This window comes from Herpailurus yagouaroundi, unplaced genomic scaffold, assembly GCF_014898765.1.
Source record: "Herpailurus yagouaroundi ecotype Mexico unplaced genomic scaffold, PumYag 77, whole genome shotgun sequence".
Lineage (NCBI taxonomy): Eukaryota > Metazoa > Chordata > Mammalia > Carnivora > Felidae > Herpailurus > Herpailurus yagouaroundi.
This window is the reverse complement of record NW_024412388.1, coordinates 50,242,387-50,263,412: the sequence shown is the minus strand read 5'-3', so window position 1 is coordinate 50,263,412 and position 21,026 is coordinate 50,242,387. Positions and strand designations below refer to the sequence as shown.

At 42.2% G+C, this 21,026-nt stretch overlaps 1 protein-coding gene across 6 annotated transcripts in view; it reads right to left on the bottom strand.

The window, feature by feature from the left end:
• Window positions 1–21,026, bottom strand: part of NFIA (nuclear factor I A) — a 579,301-nt gene that overhangs the window by 404,282 nt on the left and 153,993 nt on the right. The window lies entirely within an intron of this gene.

Below are 21,026 nucleotides of genomic sequence, written 5' to 3'. Positions count from 1 at the left end.
GTGAGTCCTTTTAACAAGATGTGTGGTAAGGTATCAGAACAGTCTAGGAGAGTTTATTTTTTTGGGTTTGGGAGCACTAAAATTTTTTTCACATAGAATATAATAATAATTGTCTCTGTTTTACACCATTTCGGTCTACAAAAATTTTCATAGAAACGCTCTACCTTCAGAAGGGGGGTGGAGGACCTGTGTCTGGCGGGGTCCTTGTGAAAATGAAATGAGATAACGTAGGTGACTTGTAGGGAGTTTTCAACTATTTCTAATATGAAAAACGGTTTTTTATCCTAAGAAATCGAACATACAAGACTTTGGCTAGCTGCGTGCTGTTTCTCGAAGATTAGGGCCTTAGAAGAAGATAAAGGGAACCGAAGAGGCTTGAGTGTCTGATTAGGATAGAAGGATGGGTTAGTGGAGGTTTTAACAACTACTCTCTAGCTAATCCCCTTCCCACAGACAAATAATAAACTATTTGTGGATCACTTACTGTTACCACATACTAGTACCTCATTTAATTAAAAATTTTGCTACCACCTTCTAAGGTATGCCTTACCCCATTTTATTTATTTATTTATTTATTTATTTATTTATTTAAATTTTTTTTCAACGTTTATTTATTTTGGGGACAGAGAGAGACAGAGCATGAACGGGGGAGGGGCAGAGAGAGAGGGAGACACAGAATCGGAAACAGGCTCCAGGCTCTGAGCCATCAGCCCAGAGCCCGACGCGGGGCTCGAACTCACCGACCGCGAGATCGTGACCTGGCTGAAGTCGGACGCTTAACTGACTGCGCCACCCAGGCGCCCCTGCCTTACCCCATTTTAAAGATGAAGAAATAAAGACATCAGGTTGCAAGGTATAATTGGTTCACCTTTTTTTTTTTTTTCCTCTACTTAAAAAAATTCCCATTCCAAGGTCCTCTGGCTGGCTCAGTCAATAGAGTATGTGACTCTTGATCTCAGGGTCATGAGATCAAGACCCACGTTGGGCATAGAGAGTACTTAAAAAAAATTCCTGTCCCAGATATTTCAGAATCTACCCTTAACATCAGTTCGTTAAGCACATCCTATGTGCTTGGTTACTATATTAAATAATTGTACATGTGAGGTCTCCTGTAACTCTCATAATGCCTCTGTGAAGTAAGAGTTCAAGTTCTCTCATCGCAGAAGAGGAAATATTGGTTCAGAGACTTCAGGGGAATCCGTTAACATCCCACAGCCAAGAGGTGCAGCCGGGTCATGGAGAGCCCAGATCTTCTGACTACACATCTAGATGCCTTCTGATGCACCATGACTTAGGATGGTCCCAACTAGTGTTAGCACACTTTAAAAAGTTATCTAGAAAGGTCTGGCAGGAGAAGGGGACACCTTGGTGTTCTTCCTGTGTTGGAGGTATAGTAAATAGTAAACGATGGTGCTAATAGCCTTAGTAATGGTGGAGTGTGACAATGTTTCCCAGGGAAATACTGATGGTGGAAGAAGGGGGCAGGGGAGCGAAGGGAGAAGCCAAAGAATGAACTGACTTACACTTTTATAAATATGAATAACATTAAAGAAAGAAATATGACCGAATCAATCAAATATCACTATAACAAATACCATTACACGGAGAAGGTTGGTACAGCATGGCTGTTGCCAAATCCTGGTATTTGACCTTGGCAGATAGTGCTTTGGTGATTCGGTTATAAAAATTATTTAGTAAGTATCTTTGCACATTAAATATTTCTGCTGGTTCGTGTCCATGTAATAGCAACATTTTACGGTGAAAGGACTGGACTGTTCAGGGAGGAGAGTTACACTCCTTTCATTGCTTTTGTTTTTCCATTGTGTAGCAATTACTCATTGGTTCCGTTTCTTCTTCCCTACCTAAGTACCAAATCAAACCACCATTCCTCCCCAGGACAACTGCCTTTCACATCTGAGAATAACTAAACATACACAAGGCCTGAGAGTTAAATGATAAAATGCTTTGGCTTGGGGCATTGTGTGTAAATTCGTGCATTCCACTTTCTTCTTTGTCCTACTGGGCCCTGCCATGATGCTTCTGCTTGCCAATGCATTGCCAAGACCTCAGACTTCAACTGCCTTTCACCTTCAGCTTCTATACATTGTTTCTAATGATATAACAGATTTTCATTTTGAAACAAATGCCACAGGAGATTCTTTAGCAGGAAAACCCAACTGGGTAACTAACACCATAAAGGTATCAAATTTAAGGTCAGATGGCTTTGGATTGTCGGTTTTGGGGAACCAGTTGGTAATTAGTTAAGAAGGAAAACATGTTGAAACCAATACATATTTGTGGAATGTATTTGACATGTTCCAAATGTTCTAGATGCTAACAGAGACATAACAGAGTTTATATTCTAAGCTTTAGAGTAGAAGCTTCTCCTCTCTTCCATTCCCTGGAGCCATGCCTTAGTGCTGTTGTAATAGTGATGTATATCCTAGCTCAAATGTCAAGCTGAAATATTTCCTTCTGAAATTACTACCTTCAGACTAGAATTTTAATGTTACTCATTTCGTCATCTTTAGGTATGGTTATATAAATGAATGAATGGAGAAAGGACTTCAGGAAAGGTGGGAGCTATAACTATGGCCTCACCTCACATAGTCACCCATATATACATTTATAAGAGACAGCTTTGCACTTGAGACACTATTTTATTCTCTAATGTAGAACTGTGCTTCTATGTCATGGAAACACCTATCAGTCATTGTAAGTGTGTGTATGGGTGTATATCTATATCTTGGAGATATTAGCTACTTCTTTTTGGTATCCTTCTCCAACAGTGAGCAATCCAGGGCTCTTTTTAGTAATGAAAGGGCGGATTCAATCTATAAGCCAGTTTGAAATTCATTAGTGTTGACCTTCCCCAGTCCCAGTCTTAGAACTTTTGACTGTGGGTATCTCCCCAAGTCAATTGCAGGTCAGCTCTGAGAACGAATATACTTAATAAAATGGAATGGCTTTTTACAACAGACAGGTGTAGGGGTTTGTTTGAGATGCTGAACTGCTGTTCCTGATCATGGGGAATTGAATTTTCTGCCAAAGCCATTGGTGAGAGTCTAATAAACTGATGTTACATATTATTGGCATTAGATGGCCCAGTCTGATGAGATAGTTGCTCAGAAAGTCAATTACTAGAATCCTGTAGTAAAAAGAAGTATTTCCAAAGAATTTTGATGCTACAAAAGATAGTAGTATAGCGTGGACTCCTGAGTGCCTGGAGACAACAGAGCTGACTGCATTTAAACAAAAGGGGCACAGCCACATGTTTATTTGAAGAACCCTTAAAGATGTCCTGAAGGAGCTTAAAGATCATGGGAGCAATTCTGAAATATTTGAAAGAGAAGAAGGGGTTATATTAACACGGAATGTTTTCAGGCTGAAGACATTGTCGTATTTGACCCATATAATCTTCCCTAACATTGCAGCACAATGCTCCCATTTCACAGATGGGAACAGAGACCCATAATTATGTATGGTAAGAGGTATAGATGAGACTTAGACCTAGTCCAGTCTGTCCCCAAAACACATGTTTTCCTGCTTTATTCACTCAATGTCCAGCCCCTCAGCCTTCTCAATCTGGCCTCAGTTCGCTAGTCCAACTTTATCTTCCAATAGGAATGATTGGCTCTTTTCCTGTGTGTTTGAGTTTGAGTCTTAATTATTGAGTCTGAGCCTACACAGAACAACCTCTAATCTCCAAGTCACTTGCAGGGACACCCAGGTACAGAAATTCTGAGACTCCAAGAGCCAAGTCTAGTTGTACTCACCCTTTATTGGTACATCCAGCCTGGCGGCACCATTTGAATATTTAATCAAACCAATTTATTCCTTTTCTGAAGTTTGCCCTCTCTAACCAGCGTGCAAATCCCTATTTTCATTCTCAACAGCTGCCCGTGCCTGGGTCAGTGCTTTACACGTTGTTGTCTATCTAGAAATATTGGCTGGTTGCTTGTAAGACATCCAACCTGCCCTTACTTCTTGCTCTCTCCTATCCCCCACCACAAAGGCTGGTGCAGAAATATGACAAAAGGGGTAGGTTCAGCCAGCTACTCCTCCCTCCGTCCCCAGGCTGTCCCCCTCAGGCCCCAAATAAAAGGTTTAAGGAGGCTAGCTTCTTGCCTCAGCTCTAAGAAACCCACACTTCCCTGTGGTCAGAAGGTTCTTTCCCTCCACAACCGCTGGGGCTGAACCTACGCTCTCTTACTGGTACACCGACTGGGAAAGAGGAAACACGTGCGTGCTGTGGGTGTGTGTTGCCGGGGTTGGGGGGGGGGGGGGGGGGAGGGGGTAACGGGGGGGGGGGGGCAACCGGGGGGGGGGGGCGGCGGGGAGAGAACGTTTTTCAGGGAACCCGAGAGCCACACTACTTGCGACTGCGACCCCCAACTGTCCCAAGGGAAACAGCGGGCCTAGCTCTGTTGTCAGTGAGGCATTTCAATGGCAGCGCGGCCGGCTCCGCTCAGGTGGCCTCGCGGGGTTCGCAAGCCTTCTCCGGGGGAGGGGGGGGTGGGGCTCGGCCCTGGACGATTCCAACAAAGTCTCGACGGCAGGCACCAGGCAAGGAGAGGCTGAGAACCGCCTCCACTCCTCTCCCGCCATCGCAGCCCCCCTACTCGCGGGAGCTCCCCAGCGGCCCGCGGAGGGGCAGGTGCGGGGCTGAGCCGGGCCGCCCGCATCCGCTGCCGTCCAGATGCGGGGTTTGTCTCTTTCCCGCCTCCGGAGACCAGGGTCCCCTCTCGTCCTCCGCGCTGGCCCCGCGGAAGGCACGGCCGGGGGAGCCCAGCACCCCGGCCTGGGCAGCGCGCTCGTCCGGGGACGCTGCCGGGGTGCCCGGGGAGGGGACCTATTCCTATCTCCACCCCAGCCTCCTTCAGCTGCGCGGTGCGCGCACAGAACGTCGGCGGAGTTGCAAGACGCTTTCTCGAGTTGGGCTTTCCGTTTGTGAACGGGGTGAAAAGTTTATCCGGCCCCTAAGCGCGCCTCCTGTTACCCGGCGGCTGCTAGCGGACACCAGAGGGCGCCCTTTTAATGCGCTTCGGTCGGGGACCCGCGCTCTGGGAGAGCGGCCGCAGGAGGCTGCGCCGGGACGCCGTTTCCCCGGGGGGAGCTGCCATCTCGGGGACACAACGCAGCGCCCTCTTCCCTGTCGCGTTCCCTCCGTGGTGGATAGTGTGTGTGTGTGTGTGTGTGTGTGTGTGTGTGTGTGTGTGTGTGTGTTTGGGGAACTGCTGACCCCGCATGGCTCAGAAGGCCCTGCGGCGAGGCCCCCTTTCCCTCTTCGCGAGAGGCGGGCTACTGCAGGGGTTCACTCCCTGTCTCCTGTCACCGAATGTGAATGAAGGGTGCCTGCGACCTTCCGTGTGAGGAGCAGGAGGGGTTCCCCAACCGAAGCCGTGCCCCCCTCTAACTGCTAAGGAACAAGTCTGCAGGCGTTGTTCAATTGCAAACGACTAATTAATTTTCCAGCACTTGTGCAGAATACTTTAAAATGGAAAAATGAAGGTCTTCAATGAAAATGAAGCTTGATAGTGTGCACCTGCCACTAATGTACGGTGCACGGTAACTTCCCCTCATTAGAGAGATGACTTGGGTTGAGAACAAGTCATATAGTGAAAATCACTTCAACACGTGCCTGTTCATATGCATAAACTCCTGTGTACCAGATGGCAAAATATAATGACATCTTAAACAGCTAATTGCATAAACCTTGTAATGCAGATAATTGCTGTACCAAAGTAGGAGTTAATAATTTCCCACTGTATTGCCTGGCTTCAGAGTAATCCTTAAGGAAAGTTGTGACAATTCTAACACACTAAAGTTCACCAAGCGGTAATTAAAACTAGCACTTAAATCATTTGACTTTCAAACCCTTAATTATGATGCGAAAGAACTGCTTTGTGGAAATCCAGAATTTATGGATAGTTACATGATAACATTTAATGCCTATATTTCATCAAGTTTTCTTTCATGGGCCTCATGTGGCATAATATTACAGGGAGTCCATGAGGGTATAGTCTATTTCCCAAAATTATTTCAATAGTGGGAGCTTTGCATTTGGGGGCGTATTAACCTCTGCTCCCAGTTGGGTCTGTTGATTACTTTCAATTTACGTTTATTTATAGTGCCCCTACTATAATAACTAATTCGAAGCCTCACCCTGTGCCTTGCATTGTTCTAAGCACTTATAAGTATTATCTCATTTAATCCTCGAAACAGCCAACTGAAACATGTATTGACATCCCCACTGTCCAGATGAAAAAACCCAGGCACAGAGATGCTCCGCAATTTGCTCAAAGTTAGCTGGAAGCCACGGAGCCAAAGTCAAGGCAGTCTGGCCCCAGAGCCCACGCTATTTACCATACTGCTCTCCTGTCCCCCGGGCTAAGCCAGGACCTTAGTAGTACAATATTTCTTACTCATTTATTTTCTGATCATATTTAGTAATAATGCTAAAATAACATTGTTAGGGTTATAAAAGACGGTTGGCAGGCAGGTATATCGTTGTTGATTTTAACTTACTAGGTTACATCATGACATATTTCAGAAATAGATATCTGCTGTTTTCCATAGGACAGTTCTTCAACAGTACATAAGCCAAGAAAAGTAACTCACTTTTGAAACTCAGTTTTGATTATACCAACATCTAGTGTAAAAAGCAGGCGTAGCTTAGTGTTTCTACTTCTCTGTCTTCACAAAGACTAAGATTAGGTTTCAACACCTTAATGAGGATATACAAGAATGAACATAGAAAAAAATCTTCTTTATAGAATAGTGACATATAGTATTTTTTCTCCTTGTTAATATTGCAGTTTCCCTTTCCTCAGTGTGAGCAGGCATATGTAGCATAGGATGAGAGATACCAGTTATTTCCCTAGTATGGGGGCCATAGCATTTGAACTCCCACCAGTAGATTCCTTTCTGTGACTTAAGCACTCTCTCCTCTGGGCTGCTGCTAAGATCCTTAATTCAGTGGGAAGCATATTGGTCTAGAGGCCAGAAGGCTGTAGTCTCATTCTAGTTTGGTTGTGAGGCTGCAGTATGACCTTGGGCGAGTCACTTCAGCTTCCTGAAATTGTCTCTTTGCCGTATACATAAAGGGCTTGGCTTGGGATTACCTCACATCCCTCCCAAGTGGATCATTCTAGAATGTTATGCAACTACAGCCCACCATTACTTGAGTGGGAACAAGATTTTTAGGTTGATTTTCCTTACAAAAGAAAATGAAAGTCCTGGATTTGGGGGGAATGAATGGACAAGTGTCTCTGGGGGGAAGAAGAGTTTAATGAGCATTTTCCCAGGGGCAGTGCTCAGGCTACTATCAGGTGAAATAAGACATAGTCCTGGACATCATGAGTTCTTTTTCTAAAAAATATTTTTATGTTTATTTATTGATTTTGAAAGAGAGAGAGGGAGAGCAAGTACATGCTAACGTGAGTGGGGGAAAGGCAGAGAGAGCGAGAGAGAGAGAGAGGGAGAGGGAGAGACAGAATCCCAAGCAGGCTTCACGTTGAGCATGGAGCCCAGTGCGGGGCTTGACATGGGGCTCAATCTCATGACTGTGAGATCATGACCTGAACTGAAGAGTCGGTCGCTTAACTGACGGAGCCACCCAAGCGCCCCTCATGAGTTCTTAATGCAGCGGGTGATACTGACAAGTAAGCAGAGGAGTACCATGAAGAGTGATGGAGATTAACTATAGAGACAGGAGTGACTCCTATGCCAGGCTGCAGGACTCATGGGAAATTTCCTGGTGGAGGTGATTGACTCCTGAGCTGAATTTTGAAGGATAAGTTGAGTTGACAGTGAATAGTAGAAGGGCATTCCATGCAAAGGACACCATATCCATGGTATAGGGAAGAAGAGAGAAAGCATGGGTCTATCTGGGAACTGAAAGGGGGTCATTATTTCTGTCTGTTAAAGTGTGAGTTTGGGGAGGAGAAGGCCTAGGCAGTAGAGGTAGGTCAGATCTCAAAAGACTCTCTTAAGGAGTTTGGACTTTGTTAGTACAGGGTAGTCCAAACCGAAGTTTGTCTATTTTAGGATGTTGCTTAGGTATTATACTAATTTCCAAATTACCAAAAAGAAGCTTTTTACTCATTTATTTTGTCTGCTTTTTAAAAAAAAAATTTGTTTAATGTTTTTATTTATTTTTGAGACAGAGAGAGACAGAGCATGAGCTGGGGAGGGGCAGAGAGAGAGAGGGAGACACAGAATCTGAAGCAGGCTCCAGGCTCTGAGCTGTCAGCACAGAGCCCGATGCGGGGCTCGAACTCATGAACTGTGAGATCATGACCCGAGCTGAAGTCAAACACTTAAATGACTGAGCCACCCAGGCGCCCCCACATACTCTTTATTAAAAAGCAGACAGGGGCTCCTGGGTGGCTCAGTCGGTTAAGCAACCGACTTCAGCTCAGGTCATGATCTCACAGTTCGTGAGTTCGAGCCCCATGACGGGCTCTGTGCTGACAGCTCAGAGCCTGGAGCCTGCTTCGGATTCTGTGTCTCTCTCTCTCTCTCTCTCCCCCTCCCCCACTCATACTCTATCTCTGTCTCTCTCTCAAAAATAAATAAACATTAAGAAAAAAATAAAAATAGAGAGTATGTGAATATACACCAGAAGGAGGAGCCCTACTTTGGCCACTGGAGGGCTGGAAGTCAGTTTTTCCTCCTTGGTGATCCTCAGTAAACCAGCTTTCATACAGTCCTACCCCCGTGGAAAGGGTTGGCCTCCAATGCTAAGCCTCTAAATCCCTCCAATCCCCAAGCTGGTGGTTTATTTTACATACCAACAAAGAAATCAAAGTCATAATGATAGCAAAAGACAGGACAGGGAACAGTTAGAATCCTTTTTAAATTGCTTTAAAATGGCAAATCTCACCTATGTTTATAAGGAAATCATTTCTCAGAAGCTCTGATCTGATTTTAGGAGTTGAACATTATTGCTCTCAAGCACTGTTGTTGGAAGTATACATTGATAATGCTTTTCCGGAGGTCAACTTGACAGTATATATAATGCTTTGTATCTTTTGAACCTGTAGGAATTTGTCCTAAGGAAATAATCATGAAATGTTCAAATATTTGACAGAATAAGGTCTGTGATAGTGGTTTTATAGTGATGAATATTAGAAAAAATTTGATATACACTTTTAGAGAATTATTCAGATGAATTATGGCATATACATACTAGAATACCATAAAGCTATCAAGATGTTGTGATACAGTAAATGAATAAATTCTATATAAAATAAGTATAGTGTGATCTTATTTTTGTTAAAAATGTATATATGCATAGGAAGAAGGAAATATATTTCACAATGGTAAACTTGTAAGTGGCTTTTATTTTCTTCCTTTTTATGTTTCTATTTTCTAAATTTTTGACAGTGGGAATGTAAACTTTTGTAATAAGAAAGCAATCATAATAAGAAAGCATAACAGCAAAATATGTAATTTATGATGTATGTAAATGTTATGTATATATTTATGTAATATAAATTATGATTACTTATATCCTTCCAGTTTTTATCAAAACAAATGGGACAGACTTGTACATCTATCAAGTAATGATGGACAAGGTAATTTGGACTGATCATCTTGCTGAAGACAATGAGAAGAGCTGATGAAAATACAAAAATATCTGCTTTAAGCCATTACAGAAGTGACAAGGTAGTGAAGAATGACCTGGGCAGGGTCTAGAGGTGAGGGAAGCCCAAGAAGTAAGCTCAGCATTTGGGCTTACTCTTCCACAAGGGGACTTTGCCAATTCAAGAGAGGGTAGCTGAGCGGTGGGATCAGGCAGGGAGAGATTGGCAATTGGGAGTATGAGTGGACCAGAAACAGAGAGGTCCAGCAGGGACGGAGACTAGTTCGGAATCATCCTTAAGTTGGATCGAAGTGATTATGGCTTGAAAGCAGAGACAAATGTAAATCTTCTGTGGGCGAGCTAATGTCATCCTAGGCCACAAATTAATTCTATAAACAAATGCTCAATTACAGTAAGTATTATGCAATAAAAGAAAATACGTAGGCATGTGAGGAGACAAGATGGCAAGAATGGAAACTCACAAAACCACTCGGCAACAGAAACAGGCCCATGGAGATTCCAGATATAGGAATTACGAGACACAAACTTTAAAATTATTATGGCCAATGTATTTGTTAGAGACATACCTAAGCATAAAATATGGAAAAGTCGGGACACCTGGGTGGCTCAGTCAGTCAAGCGCCCGATTTCGGCTCGGGTCACGATCTCGCAGTCTGTGAGTTTGAGCCCTGCATCGGGCTCTGTGCTGACAGCTCAGAGCCTGAAGCCTGCTTCGGATTCTATGTCTCACCCTCTCTCTGTCTCCCCCGTTCACGGTCTGTCTCTCTCTCTCAAAAATAAACATTAAAAAATTAAAAAAAAAAAAAGCAATTTAAGCTAAATATTAATGAGAAATATGTGTCTAGACTCGTGGGATACAGCGAAAGCCATGCTGAGAGGAAAATCTGTAGCTTTAAATTTTTTTTTTTTTAACATTTATTTATTTCTGAGACAGAGAGAGAGAGAGCATGAACGGGGGAGGGGCAGAGAGAGAGGGAGACACAGAATCGGAAGCAGGCTCCAGGCTCCGAGCCATCAGACCAGAGCCCGACGCGGGGCTCGAACTCACGGACCGCGAGATCGTGACCTGGCTGAAGTCGGACGCTTAACCGACTGCGCCACCCAGGTGCCCCAATCTGTAGCTTTAAAAGCATATATTAGAAAAGAAGAGAGGCTGAAAATCAATAAGCTGAGTAGCTATTGAAATAGTGTAGAGATAAAGCTGAAACTTAAACTCAAATAAAATAAAAAGTAGGAAATAATAAAGACAAGAGCAGACAAATGATATAGAAAACAAACATAGAGTAGAAAGGATCCACAAGTCCGAAAGTTATTTGAAAGGCTAATAAAGTTGATAAATCCCTCATGAAGCGAATTGAGGAAAAAACGGAATGCAGAAAACAATGTCACAAATGAAAAAGAGGATATGATTACAGATACTACACACACTAAAAAATTTCATGAAAGGATAGTATGAATAACTATGCTAATGCATTTGAAAGTCTGGATGAAATAGACCAATTCCCTAAAAAACACAACTTACCAAAATGAATTAAAGTAGAAAGTGTGAATTGTTCGATAATTATTAGAGAAATTGAATTCATACTTAAAAAACCTTTTTGCAAAGAAAATTCTAGAATGAGATGGCTTTCCTAGCAAATTTCACCTATCATTTGAAGAAGAAAGATTGCCAATCTCCCAAAAAACCCTTCCAGAGAATAGAAAAAGGGGAGTATTACTCTATTTGATTTATAGAGTCAGCATTACCTTAATACCAAAACTTGATGAGGACAGTTTAATAAAATAAAATTATATGCCAATCTCTGTTATAAACATAGATGTAAAAACTCAAACCAAAATATTAGCAAAGAAATTTCAGCAATATATAAAAGGATAATAAATCATTACCACTTTGGGTTTATTCCAGGAATTCAAGGTTGGTTTGCTACTTCAAACTCAACAAATACATTGCATTTGCTGAATAAAAGAGAAAAATTATGTGATCATCTAAATACATGCAGAAAAAGTATCTGATAAAATTCAACATCCATTTATGATAAAAAAAAAACCCTAGCAAGCTAGAAATACAAAGAAATTTCCTTAATCAAGAAAAGAGTAGCTACCAAAACCTAACAGCAAACAATATACTTAATGATAAAATATTAAAACCTTTGAGACTGGACACAATATAAGGATGTCTACTATCACTAATAGTCTAGTCCATTCACTATTGCACTGATCCCAGTTAGTATAGCAAGGCAACAAAAGAAATGAAACATATGAGGATTAGAAAGGGAGAACTCAACTATTACTTGTATATGATACCATTAGGTATGTAAAACCCAAAATATGTATGCATTATTGGAATACGTGAGCTTATCAGATCACTGGATACAAGATCAATATACAAAAAAAAAAAAATGGCATTTCTATATACCAGCTTCAATTATAAAATTAAATTTAAAAATGTGTCCTTTTTGTTATATAGAAATATGTTATTTCTCTCCAAAAAATGCTGATGCATAGGGGCACATGCACCCCAATGTTTATAGCAGCGTTTTCAACAATAGCCAAGTTATGGAAAGAGCCTCAATGTCTATCAACTGATGAATGGATAAAGAAGATGTGGTTTATATACACAATGGAATACTACTTGGCAATGAGAAAGAATGAAATCCTGCCATCTGCAGCAACGTGGATGGAACTGGAGAGTGTTATGCTAAGTGAAATAAGTCAGGCAGAGAAAGACAGATACTTTCACTGTTTGCTTTCACTCTTTTGTGGATCCTGAGAGACTTAACAGAAGACCATGGGGGAGGGGAAGGAAAAAAAAAAAGAGAGGGAGAGAGCCAAACCATAAGAGACTCTTAAAAACTGAGAACAAACTGAGGGTTGATGGGGGGTGGGGGAGACGGGAAAGTGGGTGATGGGCATTGAGGAGGGCACCTGTTGGGATGAGCACTGGGTGTTGTATGGAAGCCAATTTGACAATAAATTATATTAAAAAAAATAAAATCCCAAGCGAATTTTTTAAAATGGAACTTTTGAAAAGATTATTCTAAATGCATATTTTAATGCAAATGGCCGACAACAACCAAGACATTTGATGAAGAGGAATAACGGGAGGATTTGCTCCACTGGATGGGAGGACTACAGAAATCACTATGGCATTGCCACCTGGATACAAAGATAAACTAGGAATCCCAGGAACCCATACATATAGGGCCGCTGGATTCGAAACAAAGACACTGCTTCAGTGGAGTCTTTTTCAATGCTGGATCAGTGGCTATGCTTTCGGAAAGAATGAAATGACTCCCTGCTTCACAGTAGATCCCCAAACAACAAACAAATGAGTAAATTCCAGGTAGCCCTAAAAGTGAAAGATAAAACAATGAAGCCTCTAGAAAATAATATAGCATATCTTTACAACCTTAGGACGAGGAAATGTCTCTTAGAGTGGACAAAATAAAGCACAAGCTTTAAAAAGAAATATTGATATAAAGGATCACATAAAATTAAGAATTTCTTTTCCTCTGAGTACACCACTAGGGGAGTGGAAAGGAAGCCACCAACAGGAGGTGCTTGTAACAGATATAACTCACAAAGGCTCATGTCTAGAATAGATAAAATTAACTCCTGTAATTTAAAAAGGAAGACGATGAATCTGGCACATGGTCCTGAACTGGCATTTCACAAAAGAAGATATTCAAATGGTCAAAAATTATATAAAAGAAGCCTATTAGTCATTAGGAGATAAAAATTCAGACCATAATAAAATCTCACACACATAGGAGAGAGGCTAAAATGACTAGACCACAAAACGAGCTGTTGGTCAGAATGTGAAGCACCTGACATTGTCATACATTGCTGGTGGAAGTGACATTAAGCAACCACTATGGAAATCAGTTTGGCGTTGAACATGAGAGTACCTTATGACCTTATGAACAATTACTCCCTAGGCATGGATCCAACAGAAAAGCGTACTCCTAGAAATGTGTGTAAGAAAATTCACAGCCACATTATGTAAACTAGTTAAAAATTGGTAACAATCTACATGTCTGTCACTTGTGGATTGGACAAATAAAATTGTCATATATTCACACTTTTACTCCAACATTGAAAAATGAATGAGCTGTAGCTACCTGCAGCAAAATCGATTAAGCTCACAAACATAATATTGATCAAAATATGCCAAACACAAAAGAATGTATAGTATATAATTCAATTTATATAAAATCCCAAAAAGAAAAAGAAACAAAACCAAATCAAACTTTGGTGCTTGGGGATACAGCCTAGGTGACAAGACCGTAAAGGAGAGCAAGGAAGTGATATCCTTAAATATCAGGCTAATGGTGGGCAGGAGGGGGCAAAAAAGAGCAGTTTGTAAGAAACTGATCACGTTCTATTGCTCGACGTGGGTGGACAAATTGTTGAACTCTGTATGTATATCTTCCATATTTTTGTTTAGTAATATGTTTTAATATATGTGTTTTATTTTATAATAAGAAAGTGAAAGGATGGAGTCATATGCACACAGTTTATAAGGTAAAGGATGATGATGAGTATTTAGATTGTGCCAAAAATCTTTAAGAAATCCACATTGAAGGCAATAGCTCTCGGGGAAGGTGTATGTAGGCCCTCGTGCCTTCCAATTGCCACATCCTTCATGCGTGGTTGGTAGGCATCACCAGTAGATTGTGCCTCATTTTCCCACAGAGCTGAGCCAGCCATTCTCAATCAACCTGACTTTCCAATCTATTTTCCATCTGTTGTCTACATATCCTGACTTGTTAGATAAAGTATAATAATCAGACCAGTTTGTGTATGAGCTTGGCATACCCTTGGAAGTACATATTGACATGTATAAAGAAATTGTGCATAAAATTAGCACCATCTCACACCTCAGGGAACTAAACAGAGGACTCCAAAGACATATTCTGTTCTTGGGATATAGGACTAAACATATAAATAATAAGTATGACTTAGTTCTTTTGAGAAAATTGGAGCACATTTTATTTGTTTATTGAAAGATAAAATGGGCACACTGCTGTCACTTGGCACCAAGAGGGAGCATCACAAATATGATCCCTGCCCTTGCGGAGCTTCCCTCCCAGTCTTCCGGCCTCCTCGCCATGTGCGCCATTTTTCCTGGTTGTCACTCTCCCCTCTATCTCCCACTGCTACTGTCGTTTATTGCCATTGCCCCTGTTCAATTCATCGAGAATCTGTACACTGCCATCTTGATGCTTAGAACTGTGCGAGATAGTATGAGGGAACAGGGTGGGGACGCAAACCATAGTTTCAGTCTTCAATGCTTTTTCATGAACTGAGGGCCAAAAGATACATGTACGTGTTAATGAGGTAAAAATATGGGTATGTGGTTAAGGGCAACCTGCCCCTGGGATGGAGAACAGCTGCTGTAGGATTTTCAAGGCAGCAAGGATTAGAGAAAGTTGAGGTGGGTGGGGAAGACTTCATAGATAAGAGTCACAAGGAATACATTTAATGTGATTAAAATAAAATCCAGCCTTCTAACATGGCCTCGGGGCTTTGTGACCCTAGCTCAGGACCACTTCTCCACCTTCAACTCCTTGTGTGGCCAATTCACTCTTGATCTTCCACTTCAAGCCAGGTGCACCTCCTTAGGAAGCCTTTCCTGACCTCTCCTCAGAGAATCCCCATGGTGATTAGTTTACTTATTTTCCTCAATTCTATAACCTTAGCATATAGGCTCAGTGACTTTTACTTAATAAGTAATCAATAAATGCTTGTTGACTATTGAGACAATGAATTATAGAAGGTAAGGAAGTATATGAAAAGGTGCCTCAGAAGTGGTGATAATGACACAGTGCATCTGCCTGAATATGGCAGCCTGGAGAACATCAGAAGAATGGGACAACACTCTTTTCAATAGCGCATCTGGGGGTTAATTCTAGTGACTAAATTTGCATCCTCATGCTCAGTCCAGTATTATATTCCTTTTGCGAAAAATCCCTCCTAAAGGGCACCTGGCAGGTTCAGTCAGTAGAATATGAGACTCTTGATCTCCTGGCCATCAATTCAACCCCCATGAGTGGCACAGAGTTTACTAAAAGTAAAAAAATCCCTCCTGTCATGCTACCTGTATTTGGCTTTGTGTAGTTCAACATTTCTATCAATTATTTGCATAAGGAATGGATGTTTCATTTAATAAAATCTACAGATGACAGAAAGCTGGGAGGAATAGCTAATACTGCAGATGATAGAATCAAGATTTAAAATAATCTTGACAAGCTCCGACATTGGTCTGAAACCACAAGATGGAATCCCACAGGGATATATGTAAAGTTTCGTATTTAGATTAAAAAAAAAAAATCAATGGCATAAGTATACAAGCCCAGGTTTCTATCAGCAGACTGGAAAACTATTTAGGAGTTTTAGTTGATCCTTAAAAGCGGTTCTAGGCATCAATAAGGGACCCTCCCTCTGCCCAAATCTAAAGACTTAAGTTACAGGAGCAGTACCTAATGGAAGGTATTAGATACGTGCGAAAGGACTTTCAAGAGGAGAAAGTGGAAAAGCAAATGGAATTTGGTTGTGGCATAGTTGATGGTGTTGTATCTAAAAAGAGAAGGTGTCTGTGGGAAGGGGAATTGGTTGGTCAGGGTGAAACATAGGAAACAAAGAACCAGTGCAGACTGACTGGTATGGTGTCAGAGGACAATAGGCTTTCCCTATGGTGTAGTCAGTGGGTAAGTACACAGCCCTGGGGTCAGCCAGCTGCCTGGGCTTAAAACCAAGTTTGCCAAGTGCTAACTATGACAATTTGGGTAAGTTACCAATGCTGTGGCAATTCTCATTTATGAAATGGGGAGAATCATGATCTCTACTTATAGAGTAGGGGGTATTAAATGAGATGGTGTGGGTCAGGGTTCAATACCCATTAGTCTTTATTACCATTATCTTTACTATAGATCAATATAATGGTCTTTTAAGTTTCTATATCATTCTTTTGTGAGATTCTGCAGATGATTCTTTTCACAAAAGTCTGCCTCATTTTGGTGAGCTGAAAAAATAATCAAATTCCTGAATGGTTGACCTTGGAACTGTAGTCACAGTTATTTTTATTATTTTAAAATAATATTCATATCAAGTAACTATGCTAAACAGACCAATAGTGGCATATTTCATTCATTTATAAAAAACCTGGCCTCTAAAAATGGCATGGACAAACCAAAGTCCATCCAGGTTGCCACGGCCTAAGAATGGCTAAAGAGCCAGAATGTTGAAGGGAGCAGTGCAGTTGTCTTTAATCCTTGAAGGATTGAAGGCTGAAAGGAAGGCCTCCATTTTGGATGGAGCTTCCATCCATGAATGCACACTTTGCAAACCCCCAAAGGACGGCCAGGGCAGAACAGCTCTTTGGCTCTGTATTTCTGGAAGTTTGGGTAAAAGCAAAAGAACTTTACCAGCCATTATAGCTTTAGCGTCCTCATGAACACCTTGGGAAAATGAGTGGGATCTAGGATTTGGTCTTTGGCCTCGAAATCCAGTATTTTCAAAAAGTGTATTTTGAAGTCACTTGCATCAGAAGTACCCTTCACAGGTGTTTATTAACACTCCAGATACCCAAACCACATTCATAGAGATTCTGATTTGGTGTATCTGGAGTGGGGCCCAGGAAACCTCATTGGTCCAGTCCAAAGTGCTTTCTTCTACCAAACTTTCTATTATAATACCAATTTTAAGACTTTTTTTCTTTTAAGGAGTGCCTGGGTGGCTCAGTCGGTTAAGCGTCTGACTTCGACTCAGGTCAGGATCTCAAGGTTTGTGAGTTCGAACCTTGCCTCAGGCTCTGTGTTGACAGTTCAGAGCCTGGAGTCTGTTTCAGATTCTGTGTCCCTCTCTCTGCCCCTCCCCTGCTTGTGCTCTCTCTCTCTCTCAAAAATAAATAAACATTAAAAAAAAAAGACTTTATTATTCTTTTGATGGATGTTTATTATTCCAACTATGCACCAGACCTGTTTCAGGGGTCTAGTGAATAAGACTATATGGGTCTCTTCTAATGGGGCTGATCTTTAGTAGGATGACACAGTTGCTAAATAAGCAAGCCAATAAAAATCAAGAACCATATCAGTCAGAAGAGCCATGTCAATAGCTAACTAGGATGTAGGGGCACCTGGTTGGTTCAGTTGGTTGAGTGTCCAACTCTTGATTTCTGCTCAGGTCATGATCTCACGGTTCATAGGATCCAGTCGAGCACCGGGCTCCACACTGACAGTGCAGAGCCTGCTTGGGATTCTCTCTCTCCCTCTCTCTCTCTCTCTCTCTCTCTCTGCCCCTCCCCTGCTTGGGTGTGCGTGCGTGCGTGCGTGGGCTCACTCTCTCTGAAAATAAATAAACTTTAAAAAAAAAGAACAAAAGAGGGCGCTGTTGCCGAGAGTTATTGGTGACTCCCCTGGATTGGGGTGCCTCTTCCGGAAGGTGATGTTGAGCTGACAGCTGCATGAGACCGCCCGCAGAAGGTCAGGGGCAGCACGGTCCAGCCAAATGGCTGCCTAATTCCAAGGCCCTAAGCGGAGAGAGCACCTGTTGTGTTTGAAGAGTAGAAACAAGCACGTGGTGGCTGGAGCCTCCTAATGGGGGGAAAGTCAGGTCAGACAGGTTGACAGCACCCACATCGTGCCCAGCTTTGATTTTATAAGTACGAGACGGGAAGCCATTTAAGAATTTAAACCAGGGAGGAAATAATCTGATTTACATCTTAAAAAGGTCCCTCCTGCTGTTGTGCAGATTCTATAAGTGTGTGACACACAGCTATTAAATATAGCATCACTACCACTGGAGAGAACTTGTTCTTTATGGGTTTCATTGTTAACACTTACACAGCACTTTATAGTTTACAAAGCATTTTTATATACTTTATTTCTTTGGATCTTCTAAAAATTCCTAGGAGACTCAGCTTCCTATAATCATCATGTTGCTGATGGACAAACTGAGGCTCATAAAGGAGGAGATTCTTCTTAGGCTGCACGTCTTCCTCTTTTTTTTTTAACTTTTTAAAATTTATTTTTGAGAGAGAGAGAGAAAGAGAGCCAGAGTACAAGTGGGGGAGGGGCAGAGAGAGAGGGAGACACAGAATCCGAAGCAGGCTCCAGGCTCTGAGCTGTCAGCACAGAGCCCGACTCGGGGCTCGAACTTGTGAACTGCGAGGTCATGACCTGAGCTGAAGTGGGATCCATCACCGACTGAGCCACCCAGGCGCCCCTAGCCACGTGTCTTCTAAGGCAGTCATTCGAAAAGGGGGGATTTTACATAAAGATCTGGACTGTTTGCTTTAAAAAAAAAAAAGATGTGTCTTCACCTCATGGGGACAGTGAGCTGCTGAGGGGTGGCCTGTGGGATGACAGCTTCCCCCTCCCTTCCTGTTAAGCCAGATTGGCTTCAATTCTTTCCTTATCTGCTGACCCAGGCTGTATCTGAATTCTAGACTCCTGCTCTCCTGTGTCCTTAGCCTGTTCCTTTGGCACCTCTCTAAAAGCCGCTTTCCTCTTCCCCTATCAAATCTATTTCCATAAAGGAAGGGGCGCTGGTGCAGCCTCATTATCCCCAGTAGGGACTGTGAGCTTGTTCTCTTGCAGGTTTAGTCCAGGACAAGCTGTGCAAACACGGAGGCTGTTTTGATGTATGTGTGTTAGCTTACAAATTTATGCAAAAGTTGCTTTCACTCTATAATACGGCTACTTGAGATACTGATTCTCCAGGGGCAGGGGGACGTCCATATTTGTCCTATACTTTCACATGACTTCATACTCTAGGTGTCTGGGAAGGCTCCTAAAATTATATATAGAATTTTGTGTTTGTGTGTAGTTGTCTAAGGAGAGGGTTTATAGCTTTATTCAGGCTTTTGAAGGCATCTTCATCTAAAAAATGGATTTATTCATGCCGGGCTTATGGAGGATTGGTTAAATGAGATGATATACGTGAAGTGCTTCACTCAGTTGGCACACAGGAGACATTCACTAAACGGCAGGAATTACTGTCGTCATTGCTGATGTTCACCTGCTATGGACTGAATTGTGTCCATATGTTGAAACTCTAACCCCTCTATTTGGAGCCTGGGCGTTTAGAGGTAATTCAGGTTAAATGAAGTCATAAGGGTGGGATCCTCGTTGGATAGGACTGGTGGCCTTAGAAGAAGAGGAAGAGATAGCAATCTCCGTCTTCATGCATAGGCACTAAGGAAAAGCTGTGTGAGCACACAGACAGAAAGCGGCCATCTGCAAGGCAGAAAGAGAACTCTTACCAGGGCTCAGCCTTACTGACACCCTCATCTCAGACTTCCCACCTCCGGAACTTCGAGAAAACAAATTTCTGTTGTTTAAGCCACCTAGGCTATGGCATATTGTTATGGCAGTTTGAGCTAAGACAATGCCCAACCCCTTTCTTTTCTGAGCCGGTCCCTTCTAGAGCAGGGAAAGAGGGGACCCTCTACTCCATCCCTGGGGGTGAGGTTGGTTTGGAATTAGTCTTGCTACTGTATGGTCTAGATTCATTGCGCCTTCCTGCGTGTTCACCAAGATGTAGCCTTTTTTTTTTTTTTTTTTTTAAATGACTGGTAGGCTGACCTGTGCATTCATCTGAGCTTCTGGCCGTCTCTCATTGAGTGTTCCACTTGCCCTGTTGACTACAGCATTATCCTGATCATCAGCTTTCTGAGGAAGTAAGGTGATTTAATGATTAAAGATGTAATTCCAGAGCCACTCTGCCTGGTTCTGAATCCCAGCTCGGCCGATCACTCTCGGTGTGACCTTGGGCAAGTTACTTAACCCCTCTGTGCGTTAGTTTCCTTGTTCGTAAAATGGTGTTAATAATAGTGCCTATGTGAAAGGGCCACTGTCAGGATTAAATGAGTTAATGCATGGAGAGTGCTTGGAACAGTGCTTGGCACATATTAAACCCTGTAAACACTAGCTGTTATTATAATTACTCAACTTGGGCTTTCACCCAACTTTGGTTGGCCCCTTCCCCTGATGGTCTTGGACTTGTTTCCTATTACAGCAGCTACTTTCTGGATTCCTACTCCAACTGGATGTATCAGGTGCTTGATGTTGACTGTTACCTTGCCTAGAACATCCGGCCACTGTAACCCACTCACTCGATTTGAACTCTTTGTGTACTGACTTGAATGTTGAATTGCTCTTCCTTCTAATGTAATGCCTGACCTAACTCAGACAAGAGGATGCAGATGTGAAATTAATGCCGATAACTTGAGGCCTTTCTCTGCCCCTAAGTAATAACAAACAAGCGGGCACTATTTACTGCATCTCTATATAAGGGCTCTTCTGCGAAGACGACTTATATAGTATTCGGATTGGAGGGTGTAGGAAGGAACAGAATTTGGTGGTTCTTAAATGTGATGGCTAAGGATCAAAACCACTTGAGAAGCTTATTACTG